Source organism: Schistocerca gregaria, chromosome 2, assembly GCF_023897955.1.
Source record: "Schistocerca gregaria isolate iqSchGreg1 chromosome 2, iqSchGreg1.2, whole genome shotgun sequence".
Classification (NCBI taxonomy): Eukaryota; Metazoa; Arthropoda; class Insecta; order Orthoptera; family Acrididae; genus Schistocerca; species Schistocerca gregaria.
Window position 1 is genome coordinate 482858480 of NC_064921.1, and position 13373 is coordinate 482871852.

A 13373-nucleotide genomic window follows, 5' to 3' on the forward strand; every position below is an offset into this window, starting at 1 on the left:
CGGTCCCAGGTCGACGGGCACGTGCACCTTCCGCCGACCACTGGCGACAACATCGATGTTCTCTGGAGACCTCACGCCCCACGTGTTGAGAAATTCGGCCGTACGTCCACCTGGCCTCCCGCATTCCCACTATACGCCCTCTCTCAAAGTCCGTCAACTGCACATACGGTTCACGTCCACTCTGTCGCGGCATGCTACCAGTGTTAAATACTGCAATGGAGCTCCGTATGCCACGGCAAACTGGCTGACACTGACGGCGGCGGTGCACAAATGCTCCGCAGCTAGCGCCCTTCGACGGCCAACACCGCGGTTCCTGGTGTGTCCGCTGTGCCGTGCGTGTGATCATTGCTTGTACAGCCCTCTCGCAGTGTCCGGAGCAAGTATGGTGGGTCTGACACACCGGTGTCAATGTGTTCTTTTTTCCATTTCCAGGAGTGTAGAATTCCTAAAGTTCACATAAAGATTAATTTGTCCCTTCATTTTTGAAAGTGAGACTGTTTTCCCTGAGGACACCTCTTTGGCTGCCTCATACCTCATACCCCAGCGTACATGCGTATTTCCATAGTTCATAAACCTTACCGTTCATACAGTTTACCACAATTTGCTGAGTAATGTTGCTTTCACAGCTCTTTCTTTTCCTTCTACCCACACGTTTCGACAGTTCAAATAATCACTGATCTTCAAACCTGATGGCGTTGCCGTCCACTGTTAACTATTCTCAATCTCTCTTGTCTTCTCCTCTCACTTGCAAATTTTCTTCTGCGACAGTTTTAATTCATTCTCCCACCATCCAGTCTTCTTTTCTTCTTTACCTAGACGCCTCCACCTTTGTCGAAAAGTATATATATTTAACGTTCAGACGAAACGTTTATTGACCTGCTTTACCTCGACATCATAAGATTCTCTTCGACTATTTTTCTTAATTTTCTGCCGTACTTTGCTAAATTCCGATGCACCTTTTCCTTCTTTCAGATATTTTTCTCCGCATTCCCTCCACTAATCACTGTTTTAAAAATCTGCCTCCAAACTTAGCGATCACTCTTCTTTGTCTCCCAACTGTCAGCCGTCTCCCTTTTACAGAAGACAAATGATACGATCTAGTAACCGTAGCGCTGGCCTACATACATTCAGCACAATTACATTAAACTAAATTTTATAAAGGAAATACATTTCCTAATACGTTTCGTACAGCTTCATACATTGATTCACATTTTACACTTGTATCAGTAAAAAATCGGCAAATAAGGTTGCCATAGCGTAGCACTGGAACCCTGGATAACTAACCAAAAGGTTTGCTGATATGAAGCTAATGCCCAGTATTTAAGCGTGACGGAAATTACCATCACAAGTTTATATACTCTAACGGTATTTTAATGTCATTGTTTTGTTTCCTGTGTGTTTGTTGGCCTACTGTCTCGTGTAGCGCTATCCGCACTTCGCTGTAGCACTGTTTTAGTTTAAATATTTTCATTATTGTTCGTTGGATTGACATTTGACGAAGGATCTTGTGCAGCTTTGAGTACAGTGGCGAATGGCATCAACCGCAGTTTGGTGTCAATAATGTACTAGTAGTGCCATTTATGGTAACTGATGCATTCGGTCACAGCATCTCACTACGCTTTTTCTGCAGAAATTATGGTGAAGGCAATAAGGTTATTGCACTAAATAATCTGTCATCAGACATATTTCACACCCTAGAGTTTGGACAACACACCTGCTCAGCATAATATCACAACAGCGGCGCAGAGCTACGAAAATCTTCATTATTGCGTAGCTAAGAATGTGAATGGTAGTTATTCAATAAAGTTAAAATTTCTAGATTTATGTCCTCAGCCTTCTACTGCAATTGTAGGTCTGTGTTTCGTATGCCATCAGAACTAAAACAAGGAGTGCATGCAGGGAAGACAGAGGTAGAGGGAGGTCGGTAGCAAATGGTAAAAGCAAACCCTGTAAAATTCTTTGAATTAGCACGTGTAGCTACTTTCGTTTTGATACAAGCTAATTGTGCTTAAAGTGCTGCTAATCGTCTAGCACACCTTGTTCAGATGGAGACGTGTTCAGAAGCCAAACTCGCACCAGATTTTAACAAAAGAGAATTCTTATGTTAATGAATCGCGTGTGTCAGATAATATTTATCTGAGATACACAAACATATATAATGGGGAGCCATTTACCGAATCCTGCAATATAAAGCGGCATCATTTTGCGGAAAGAACTAGGAAGATGTGTTCAGTAATTGTGATTTAAACGATGCATTATTCTTCAAGAACATTTTAGATATGAAAATATGTTGATAGGCACTGAGTCGTATTTCGTCCGGTTATCGTGTAAAGGTGGAACACACCTATCCCAGTAGCGAACGGAACAACACAATTCTTTTGCTAATGCCCTCTGCTATCACCTCAGCTGTAGTATCATTGCTTTCTCGATGCAGTGTCAAATTGAATGTCAGTACTCCGGGCCAGTAGGTCACTGACAATTTTTATCCATGCTGGGTGTATCAGTAGGCAATTAATGGTAATTTTCTAATGTTTTCAGGAAGAATACTATGTAAGGCACATCGTTCTAAACAAATAATCTCATAGCATGTTACTTTTAAAACACGCTTTTGTCTTGTTCAGAGTTCACAACTACTTAACTGACAGCGAAGAGCGCTCAGAAATAAGTTTCACCACAATCGAAGCCTTCCACCCTGTCTAATTCGTTTTCTGATGGTCGAAATTTAGAGCGCCGCTGTTTTTCATCTAACACCGATTTTTGTTGCATCGGAAGCTAGTACTTAAGTTTTAAACAAAAGGCAGTTTTGTCTGTAATAAATTGTAGTAAATGAAATTGTGAAACCTTATTAGGGATCGACTGTATAGTGATGCAGTAAGCCAACAAAAAATATAGAAAGTCTGAAACGATCTTATATCGTTTACTTTGCAGTCTATGTTACACATTTTTGTACAGTATGACTAGTTTCGCTGAAAGTTAATTATCGTCAGGCTTACAGACAAATGGTAAAAATAAGGATGTTCTTTCCATCTGTTTATAACATGTAGAAAGGTGCTCTAAATGACGGTTAAATTTACCTTTGCATTAAGCAACCTGTCCTGTCTACATGGGAACGATCATCAGAATAGTGTACAATATAAATTTAAGAGGTTCTCTACCTTCCACCCCACCCCCCTCCCTCATAGTACCGACCAAGGCGTAAGGGAGGTTTTTGTTGTTTAATTGTCAGCTGGTGAACTCCTAACATTTACTCTCAGTTGAGGTCTCCTCTTGACCACTACCAGCTCGCCTTGGATTTGAATGAAAAGAAACGTGTCTCTACAATCGGTCAGAACTAAAAATAATCCGTGGTACGGGGAAAATGCAAAGTGAAAAAAAAAACAGAAGAAGGCCTTGTAGGTAACTCTTGTCATACATACCACAAAACATGCATACCACAAAACATACATACATACTTACCTGTACAAATGGTCAGACACAAAATTCAGTTTATTTGAGACAACAGACAGTCGTATCCCAGATACTACAATAATTCAAAAACATTGAATAAAGAAGAAACTGTGCTTAACGAGGAAGTATGGAGTTTGTGGCCTTTACACAATTACACACAAACACACACACACACACACACACACACACACACACATATATATATATATATATATATACTTGGCGGAAAAGTCATTTACTCTTCGATGGATCATTACTCGCGCAGCCCGTTCTATTTCTACGGTTAGGGAATGAAAAGTACTGAAGTACAGATATCATTTCAATAACGTAAGTCCTTACTGGTGATTCACTTGCCACAAACATCAGTGTAAAATTGTTTGTCGTCATTGGTATGTTATGCGGTAACCGTACGCATTGAAGAAATGGTGCTAGATGAGTTTCGACTAAAAGTGAATAGAGCATATATTCGAAAGAATATGGGAGAAAATAGATGCAAAAAAGGTCACCTGAGAAACATCTAAGTTAATGCAAATCTGCTAAGGAAACAAGAAATAGACAGCAAGATTATGAGAAAAATTGTGGGTGGAAAAGAAGTTAGTGGTTGCGATTATAATACGTAAAACAGAAAATCTAGGATGTGATGTGAAACGAATATGTAGACATCAGAGTATCAGCAGAAGCTATTAATAAGTACGACTAGTTAAGGAAAGTACTCAGTAGAAAGAATGATGACGCAAAAACGAAATATATGACAAGAGACAGTGGAGTCATGCGATTTTCAAGTCTGGATAAAAAATTAAAAAAAAAACATCGTTTCCTCCACTATCTATGAGTCTGTCAGTTCTGCATTGAAACGTAGTTGTAAGCTGTACACAGTAGCCTACAATTTGGGGCGTCATTCTTACTAACACTATCAGTATATTGTCGTGTAGAAAGTACCGAAATCCTGACAACGGATCGTAGATACCATTGTTGTTCGACGTCACTACTATCACGTTAGATGATTTAGAAAAGGTCATAGTGCCATGTAAAATGTTTCCGTTTAATTATAGTAATGACTTACCAAGGGCCGTTGTTGGAGCAGACTTTGCGAGAATCTGTACAAAACCGTTTAGTGAGTTAGCTGCCACTTAGCATGTAATATTACAAATATGCAAGAGTCAGATGGTAATTTTAATACCAAATAACCTAGTTGTTGTTTCCATATTCAACCAAAAACCCTAATTCACTTCCTTTAAAGAGCAATCTGCAATGACCTGTTGTCAGTCCACTTAGAGCATTTCCATCGACGATGTTTTCTCACTCTAATGTGGATACAAATACACGCCGAAGTTTATTTACTTCTCTTATCGCAATAACACGTTTAGCAGTCACAGTTCGGACGTCAGCCGCAAGGAGGTGCCATTAGTCTCTCTTGGCCGTGTGAGTCTACGAAGTAACACGGAAGAGCAGTGCTGTTTATGTTGCTGCGTAGAGGATCAACGACAACAGGTGATTATTCACGTCTAGTAGTTAATCTAGTATACATTCAGAGTCGTGATGGAAATTTCCAAGTACACGTCTTCATGTCTAATGTGTCAGCAGTTACTGATAAAATAGTCTGTAGCTACATTCGCAAGTGCTATAGTAAATTTTACTTCTTTGCTCTTAACAGTTTCTGTAATGGTACAATGCCGCAAGTAATTCACTAATTGACGTAACATACTAGTGAACTCGTAAATAGCGGTAAACACTTTACTCAAAGTTAGATGAATGCAAACGTAAGAAAAAAATATTTTGTTGGAACGTCTGAAGTAAAGTGAGTCATCGCACCTGGTTTCCACAGAATCCGATGCTTGCCTCATCACACATGAGCATAGCCCTTATAGAAGGTAGTTTAGTGCACCATCTAAATTTCAGTGTTATACAGCGTGGTTCGCCTAATGTTGATAGCCTAGGATTTCCACATTGGTTACATCTACCGAATTCCACGTTCGCTAAGTGACCGTACATATTTTGTCATATGTCTAACATTAGCGTTATGTTTGTATTCACCGTCATATGAAAACATTTATAAACCACTGAAATGGAACGATGTAACCTTTCACTGGCATTCCAAAACTCGTGAAATCTTCTCGTAAAATGTATGTTAATATTAATTTTCACAACCGACTACTAGAACAATGTGGATGCAAAACGTTTTAAGTGCTATTTTTCCACACACGTTTTTTGTGATAGGTTCTCGGCACTGTTCGCTGTCTCTAGACGAAGTGTTAATGATGGAGAAATTGTTTCAAGAAAGTAGAGTTCGGTAATGCAATGAACCCATTCGGTGGACTAAGTACTTTGATTTTAAAGAAGCTGTTGAATCTGAAACAGGCGTGTAAGGTCTAGAAGCGCAGTATGCTCAGCATCTCGTAAATATCGAAAGAGCTATTAAAAATTCTTACTATGAACCAGAAGAATGACAAAATGTCATTGTATTCAAAACAGGAAAGACCATGGCTAATATGCTGTTATACAGGACTTCGTCTGAAACAGCAGAAATTTTGGTTGATTGCATGGCAAGACGACCTCTTGACGCTGTTGCCATTACTTCAACGGCACTGAGAATGCAACAGTAAAAGTGGATTGTGTGACGAATAATTTTGTATTTATTCTCTAGCAAAAAATATAATTTTTGTAGAAAATGTTGATTGGTGACTAGAAACCCACTATTTAACTCGCACGTATTATCTCAAATAAAACGGAGCCCTTGAACAAAACCTTTCGTTTTGGCACTTACAACAAATCGGTTCCCTTAAGCGGGACTATGAACGTTGTTAATAAGTAATTTAATTTGTTTCATGATTTACATTGCTGGGTTGAGCAGCGTAATTCTGTGGAGTCAGAAAACTTCAGTTTTTGGATAGAAATAGTTTCTGCAAGAAAAGACAAACTGTTTTCTGATTCCCCAGCAGATGAGAGATTTGCCACTTAGAAAGTTTATTTCGACACTTCATTTAGAAATCGGGGACCGGAAGTTCTGTTACTGTGAATCGGAAGTCTGCGAAGCGCTGACAGCCCCAGAAACAATTGAGGTTATCAGAAATTCGAGGTTTCTTACAGAATGTATCCCAGTGAACAAACCGTCTGCTAAATCACTATCAGCTTTCAATCAAGAGGTAGCTAAACTAAAATTGTGTAAAGCTCCATTTACAGAAAAAGTAGATTGAGGACACATTTGTTCAATGTATACTGTAGATTAACATCTGTAACCAATGTGTAAAATAGGTTCCCACCTTAGATACAGCAGAATTGCTAAAATAGTGGTGGTACTCCATATGGTTTTTGTTCTCGAGTAATGTAACATGCTGTTGACAGGCCACTCAAGTTATACCACTTTCTGTTGTTCACGCCAATAGGAGAAAAGTTCTACTGGTATAATTTTTAATTCCTTTTATGAGCCATCAGTCCTCAGACTGGTTTGATGGGTTCAGCCACTAATTCTACTCCTGCACAAATCTTTTCATCTAAGAGCAGTACTTGAACCCGACGCCCTCCATTATTTGCTTGATGTATTCCAGTCTCCGCCTTTTCCTACAGCTATTAACCTCTACAGCTTTCTCAGGTTATTCCCCGATGTCTCGACACATGTCCTGCAACCTGTCCCTCTTATTTGTTTCCATATGTTTCTTTCTTTGGCGACTCTAAGGAGAATCTCTCCATTGTTCGTGTGTTTTCTGTTCCGGTTTTCCCGCTGTCCACGATTGACGACTATGCAATAGTGTTCTCCAGACGCACAATCTCAGAAATTTCTTCCTGACATTGTCTGCTTTGTTTGATACCAGTGAACGTCTCTGGATGAGATATGCTCTGTGCTTGTGCTAGCCAGCTTTTTATGCCCTAATTGCTACGTCCGTCATGCGTTAATTAGCTTTAAATGTAGCAAAATTTCTTACCTTCCTCTACTTTGTGATCATTTCCTTTGATGTTAAGTTTCTCGTTATTCTCATTTCAGTACACTTCACTACTTTTTTCCGACTTACTCTCAATCCCTATTGTTACCATTAGACTATTAATTATATTCAATAAATCCTGTAATTCTTCACTTTTACTGAGAACAGCAATGCCATCAGCGACTTTTGTTTTTATATTCTTTGAACTAAGATTTTAGTCCCACACTTGAAAATTACTTTTATCTCCATCATTGGACATTATGGTCGACAGGCTGCATCTTGTCTTAACCACTTTTTATTCCTGGCACTTCGTTTTGTTCTTTCAGCTGTATTGATCCCTCATGGTTATGGTACGTATTCTGTATCACCGGCATTTACCTCCAGCTTGACGCCTAATCTTCTTAGAATTCTGAACATGATGTGCCATTTCACACTCTCAGAAGCTTTTTCTAGGCCGAAGAATCTTATGAGCATGACTTCATTTTTCTTCGACCTTACTGTCATTATTAAGCTCAAAATCAGAACTGCCTCTATGGCGCCTGCACTTTTCCTGAAGCCAAATGTATCGTCTAACAGGTCGTCAGTTTTCTTTTCACGCTTCTGTACATTTTGCTAGTCACAAATCTGAATGCATGATGTGAAGTGTTAAGCTGATTGTGGTTAGGTTTCGCACTTGCTGCTGCTACCTTAGAAATTGCACAGTAGACATTTTTCCTAAAGTATGGTGGTACATCGCCAGTCTCATTGATTCTACACACCAACTTGAGTTGTGTTGTTTGGTTGCCATTTCCTCGTGATTTAAAGCTGAAGAGCTCTTCACGATTGCTTCAGAGAGAAATTTGTCTGTAGCTTCATGTGGAAATGAGTGTTGTCAGAGTTTCGTCTCTCGTAACGGAACATGTACCAAATTGCTTGTAGTTAGGAATTACGGTACGTTTCAGAAGTGCACTCTAGATCTCAGTGCTTATCTGGCCACACCCAAGCTCTCAACAAATTTCTTAAAGATTTGCTTTCTGTTGTGCCATGATGATGATCTAGCATTTGCGCGTGTGTGAGCGTGCGCTATATAAAGAACAATGAAATTATAATTGACGTCTTACGTTGTAATGATTAACGCTATCGGTTTGAGGACACTGGCAATTGGACCAAAGTCTTCTTATAGTGTCGTTAGTTACCTCTAGAAACAGGTAGTTGCTGCAAATTTATCCCCATCATTAAAACAGTTCGGCACAATGTGCAGACAAAATCCCTTTTCTAACTTATGAGTGTTTCTGCACAGTTTTTGTAAGTTCTGTAACTCGAGATATTTACTTTCGTTTTTTACAGTTTGTGTCAAAAGATCTTGTCCACTGAAGGGAATATTCGTATCTCTTGGAAAAGGAATTCAATTTTCATACGTGTTACACATATTTAGATCGTCAGTAGCATTTTCAGAGTGCGTGCAAGAGATCACCAGTGCAGTGCTTGACGACTCAGAATGGCTCGCAAGTGCAAGTCTTCGTAATTGACTGGTGAGAGAACACTATCAGTAGTAATGACAGATGCTCAGACAAGATAGTCGCCGCTCCCATGGGTTCGGGGCTGTTGGGAACTTCACAACATTCAAAATAAAATTGAGGAAAATTTAGCGGTTGATATTGTGCTCAACTCATATTCAAGAGGAAAAGGTCTGACATCCCCAATTAGGTACATAACGATTTCCCTGTAATACTGCGAACGCTCAGATAGTTAAATCACGCAGGCCACTGCAGATTTTATTTACTCATCCTTGTGCAACATATGCTAATGATCACTCGTTCGGTTTTGAATTTCTTATCGTGTTTGGAGTAGTTTTGCACTGCTCTCCAATTAATCATCTGCTCCATTTTTAGTGCACTAAATTTCTTTTCAAAATATTAAATACAATGTAATTGCAAAAGTGAACATCGAATGCACACTCTCAAGTCAATGTAGTCACTATACATCCCCACACACTGTGACACTTTCTAAATTTTGGATAGCTGTCACATTGTTATCCACGAGACATGAAAACACACACAGATTCAACAATGACTGCCTGAATCAAGTGTACGGTTTTGATACCGCTGACGACGTTGTCTGCAGTACTTCACACAGTAGCAAAGTATTCATGACTGAGGAATTTCCTGATTTTCTTTTTGTGCACATGGAAAGTAACCCGTAAACTCACTCGATAAGTTTTGAGAACATTATCATGGAGGACAGCGGTCTGGCAAAAAGTATTTCATAAATTAACCCAAACAGCAGTTAACGTTCATGGAGTTAAAATACCGACTCCAGTCTTTACCACCTCCTATCGTCGTGATACGAGGATCTGAAGATGTTCAATAACTGGCCCAAACCGGCTGCCATAAAAAAAATGTTTGCGGTCTACACTCTATTTTTAAAACATTCGATAGAATTTAAATTTCTAGCTTTGAGTTTCTATATACCATAGAAGTCCTTAAACTTTTTTTATCGGGGACAGTCCGGCAACTTGGTGCTCCAGAATTAATGCGTTTACCACGTTTTTTGGTTTCACTGTGGAGGAAAATAAGCAGCACTGCACGCCTTGTGCCGCATTTAAATGCTTTCTCGACGTGTACGAGTGTAGAAAGACATGAAAGTTGAAATTAAGAGGTTCCGTAATCGGTAGTCTATAAATATCTCTGTAGACTGAATGGTTAATGGAAATTGGTGCCTTACGGGCACAATACGCGTACCAAAAGTGTGGTGTGTGCGATAATTCTATAAGACTACGGATATTTAATTTCTATAGATAGATCTTAATGAGTCCACTCTTATAAATCCATTCGCAAGAGTAAATAAAATATAAGTACAGTTGATGAAAGAATTCTGATCTCCAAAAGTGTAAAAAGACTTATATAAAGTTTTTAGTATTTTTATCTTACTTTTATGTCAAACTGCCCGAAACTGCTCTGCAGCGGATTGAGCACTGTTATATCTGCTGACAGACTGAATTGTGTACAGTAGAGTATTCGAAATGGCTTAGTGCGAAGACGTAGAATTCGCATTCGGGAGAACGACGATTCAGTTTCCTCCACCCACCAAAATTTAGCATTTCAGAAATTTCCCTAAGTTTGTCAAGGCGAATACTTGGTTGTTTCTGTTGAAAGGGCGCAGCTAGTTTCCTTCTCAGTGGTTCCACCCTTCGAGATTGTGTTTCGGGTTCGACGAAATTGTCTTCTACGTGTATCTGAACTCTAATCTTCCTTTTTATCCTTACAATCGTGGAATTTAACACACTCTCTCGTCGTTTGGCGACAGTGCTTTAATTGTAGAAGGCCAGCGATTCCTCACTGGTCATCTAAAAACTGAACTTGGCTCGTAGCTCCTATATGAATGTATAGAGCGTATCCTGTGTCGCTGGGCCAACTTGGCTGCAAATTGGGAGGGTACGGGCCAGGTGTGGCCGCAGGTTTTCGTCGGAGTTGGGACGAAACATTTTCCCCATTCATTGGATTTGGAGGGCGATTATATAGCTGACTAGGCAGGGTGGAGCCTTTCTATTCGCTGGGGCACTAGGAAGACATCCCTCGTCATGCCTGGCCTTCAAACTAGGGAAATATCCCTCGTACTCACTTTGACAGCAGGATGAGTGAACCTGGGGCCGTCTTGGGGTGAAGGAGTTGAACGAGGAAGAATCCCCGCACCTGCCTAGGATTAAACCCTGGAACTCCAGCGCTCCAATCTGTTGCTTTACCTATTAGAGCACCACGGCCCCTATATACAGGCTATATCTCCTAAAGGCCGTCAGAATCATTTTCTCTTCTGTGTCGGCGGACACTTGCATTTCTTTTTTGTAACGGAGATCTGGATTCAGCCCATAGAAATACTGTTCATCATGCCTTTCATTCAATGCCCATTGCCGATCCAAAGCGTCGATTTCTTTCCAAATACAAACAATATTACTTTGAAAGCGGAATTTTACGTGTTCATTCGACAGAGTGGACACAGATTAGTCCAGTGTGATATTCCTTTGATCGATATATGAGTTAGCAGGAGCAGTAAAACACGGACAATAATCGGTACTCCAGCAGTGACAGCGCTGATACCGATATGCAGCAGCGCTGCTCAGTCTGTGGTGCAATGCTGATTATTCTTCGTGTTACTTTGTTTCTGTTGACACACATAGATTAAACGAATAGCGCACTATATTGTTTTGTACTGCTTTGACAAATGGGCTCCGAAAATTCCACTTTAAAATCATTTTCTTTGTAGCTAAAAACTAACCGACGCTTTCTGTCATCTGAGTGTCTTACCTAAGACAGGCAGAGCATGATTTGTTTGGGCTGACTCCAGTTACCCGCCTCAAAAACTGCATTGCACATACATGCCGAAACACCAGAGAAAATGCGTCACACGAACCAAAGGAGAGACACCTGGGTGTAGAGTAAAAGGTTCATTGGTAGGTAACAGGCTGGGAATTTCGGTCGGAAGGGAAGCATACTCCGATGGAGGCGGAATATACGGCGAACGCTCTCGTAAGGTAGGAAAAGCCTGGTTTGAATCCCGGCCTGGCTCAAATTGTCACCTGTTTCCATTGATACATTTCAAAGCTCAAACGCAACTAACGTCATTAAAACCTTTGAGCTACAAAATTTTCTTTGTATTCCCAGATTTTAAGTTCCCCTACCTCTTATGTTAATTTGTTAGTTCATCATGAGCCCTATTCCCTCTATAAAAGGTCTTCCTGACACTGAAAATCGCCCCCTGCGGGTTCCGGGGTTCGAATAGGCCCGCGGTATTCCTGCCTGTCGTAAGAGGCAACTAAAAGGAGTCTCAAACTTTTCGGCCTTACATGATGGTCCCCTGTTGGGTTTGACCTCCATCTCTCAAAATTTTCCGAAGAGCGAGCCGATTGGGGAAGGGCGCCTTACTTGGTGCATTGTGTCCATCTTGCGATCAGACCTTTCGCCAGCTTAAACACCGTTTAACTGCAGTCCTGTCCGCTCTCCATCTCTTGGGCATGACTTTCTGCGTGCAGATAACACATTGCACTGTGCAGTGCCTCTTTCTGCACCGACGGCGACCATGGACCACATGTTACCTAACATCCAGCACAGTAGCCAGTCCGTTGTGGTGGGGCCGCCATGTACCCTGTTGGTTGTAGCCCCCTGACAACACAGGGATCGCTCTACTGATGCCTGCGCCGTTAACACCTCACGTATGCCAAGGAGTAGATGCCTATCCTCCTGGGGTATCGGGAATCCCGGCAATGGCCGTCCTGGCAGGTGGCTCTTGCCGTGGCTGGGTGACGCCCATGGGGAGGGCCCTTGGTCGGAGTAGGTGCCCTCAGGGCGGATGACTCGCAATGAAGCGTGGTACATCGTCTATCGCTGGTGGACAGCCGCCAGCAGTCTCTAAGCGTTCTCGGGCTCAGTTTAACGCTCAGAAGTACGATCGGAAAACGTTCCCCTCCCTGGCCACACCGCGGGAGGAACGTAAGTCTCCGGATGGCAGTAGCAGTTATTCGCTCCGCTTCTTAGTTTGTGCGAGGGTTGATAGGGAATCTTTTCTCTCCACAAAGCCTCAGTTCTTAGTCGAGCATTTAGAGGACAAGTTTGGGGAGGTGGAGGGCTTGTCAAAAATGCGCTCTGGGTCAGACCTGATACAAACGGCATCCTCTGCCCAGTCACGACGGTTACTCGCTCGTGACAAGTTGGGGGGGATGTGGCTGTTACGATCACACCCCATAAGAGTTTAAATATGGTCCAGGGACTTAGTTACCATAGGGATCTTCTGTTGCACTCTGATGAAGAACTGCGCGCCAATTTACAGCGCCGGGGTGTACATTTCGTCCGTCGCGTTCATCGGGGTCCGAAGGAAAATCAGATTGCTACCGGTGCCTTCATCTTGGCCTTAGAAGGGGATACATTACCGGAAAAAGTCAAGGTGATTGTCTACCGATGTGACGTTAAGCCCTATATCCCTCCCCCAATGCGGTGCTTTAAGTGCTGGAAGTTTGGCCATATGTCATCTCGGTGCACT

General features: G+C 41.4%; 1 protein-coding gene across 2 annotated transcripts in view; it reads left to right on the forward strand.

Moving 5' to 3' along the window:
* The first annotated feature begins 4789 nt into the window (after window positions 1–4789).
* The window catches only part of LOC126327485 (uncharacterized), a 34432-nt gene continuing 25848 nt past the window's right edge, over window positions 4790–13373 (forward strand). Inside the window, exon 1 of one of the 2 annotated variants that reach the window (XM_049995891.1) lies at window positions 4790–4938. The gene's annotated coding sequence lies outside the window, so the exon portion shown is untranslated. The other variant, XM_049995892.1, reaches the window with a different exon arrangement.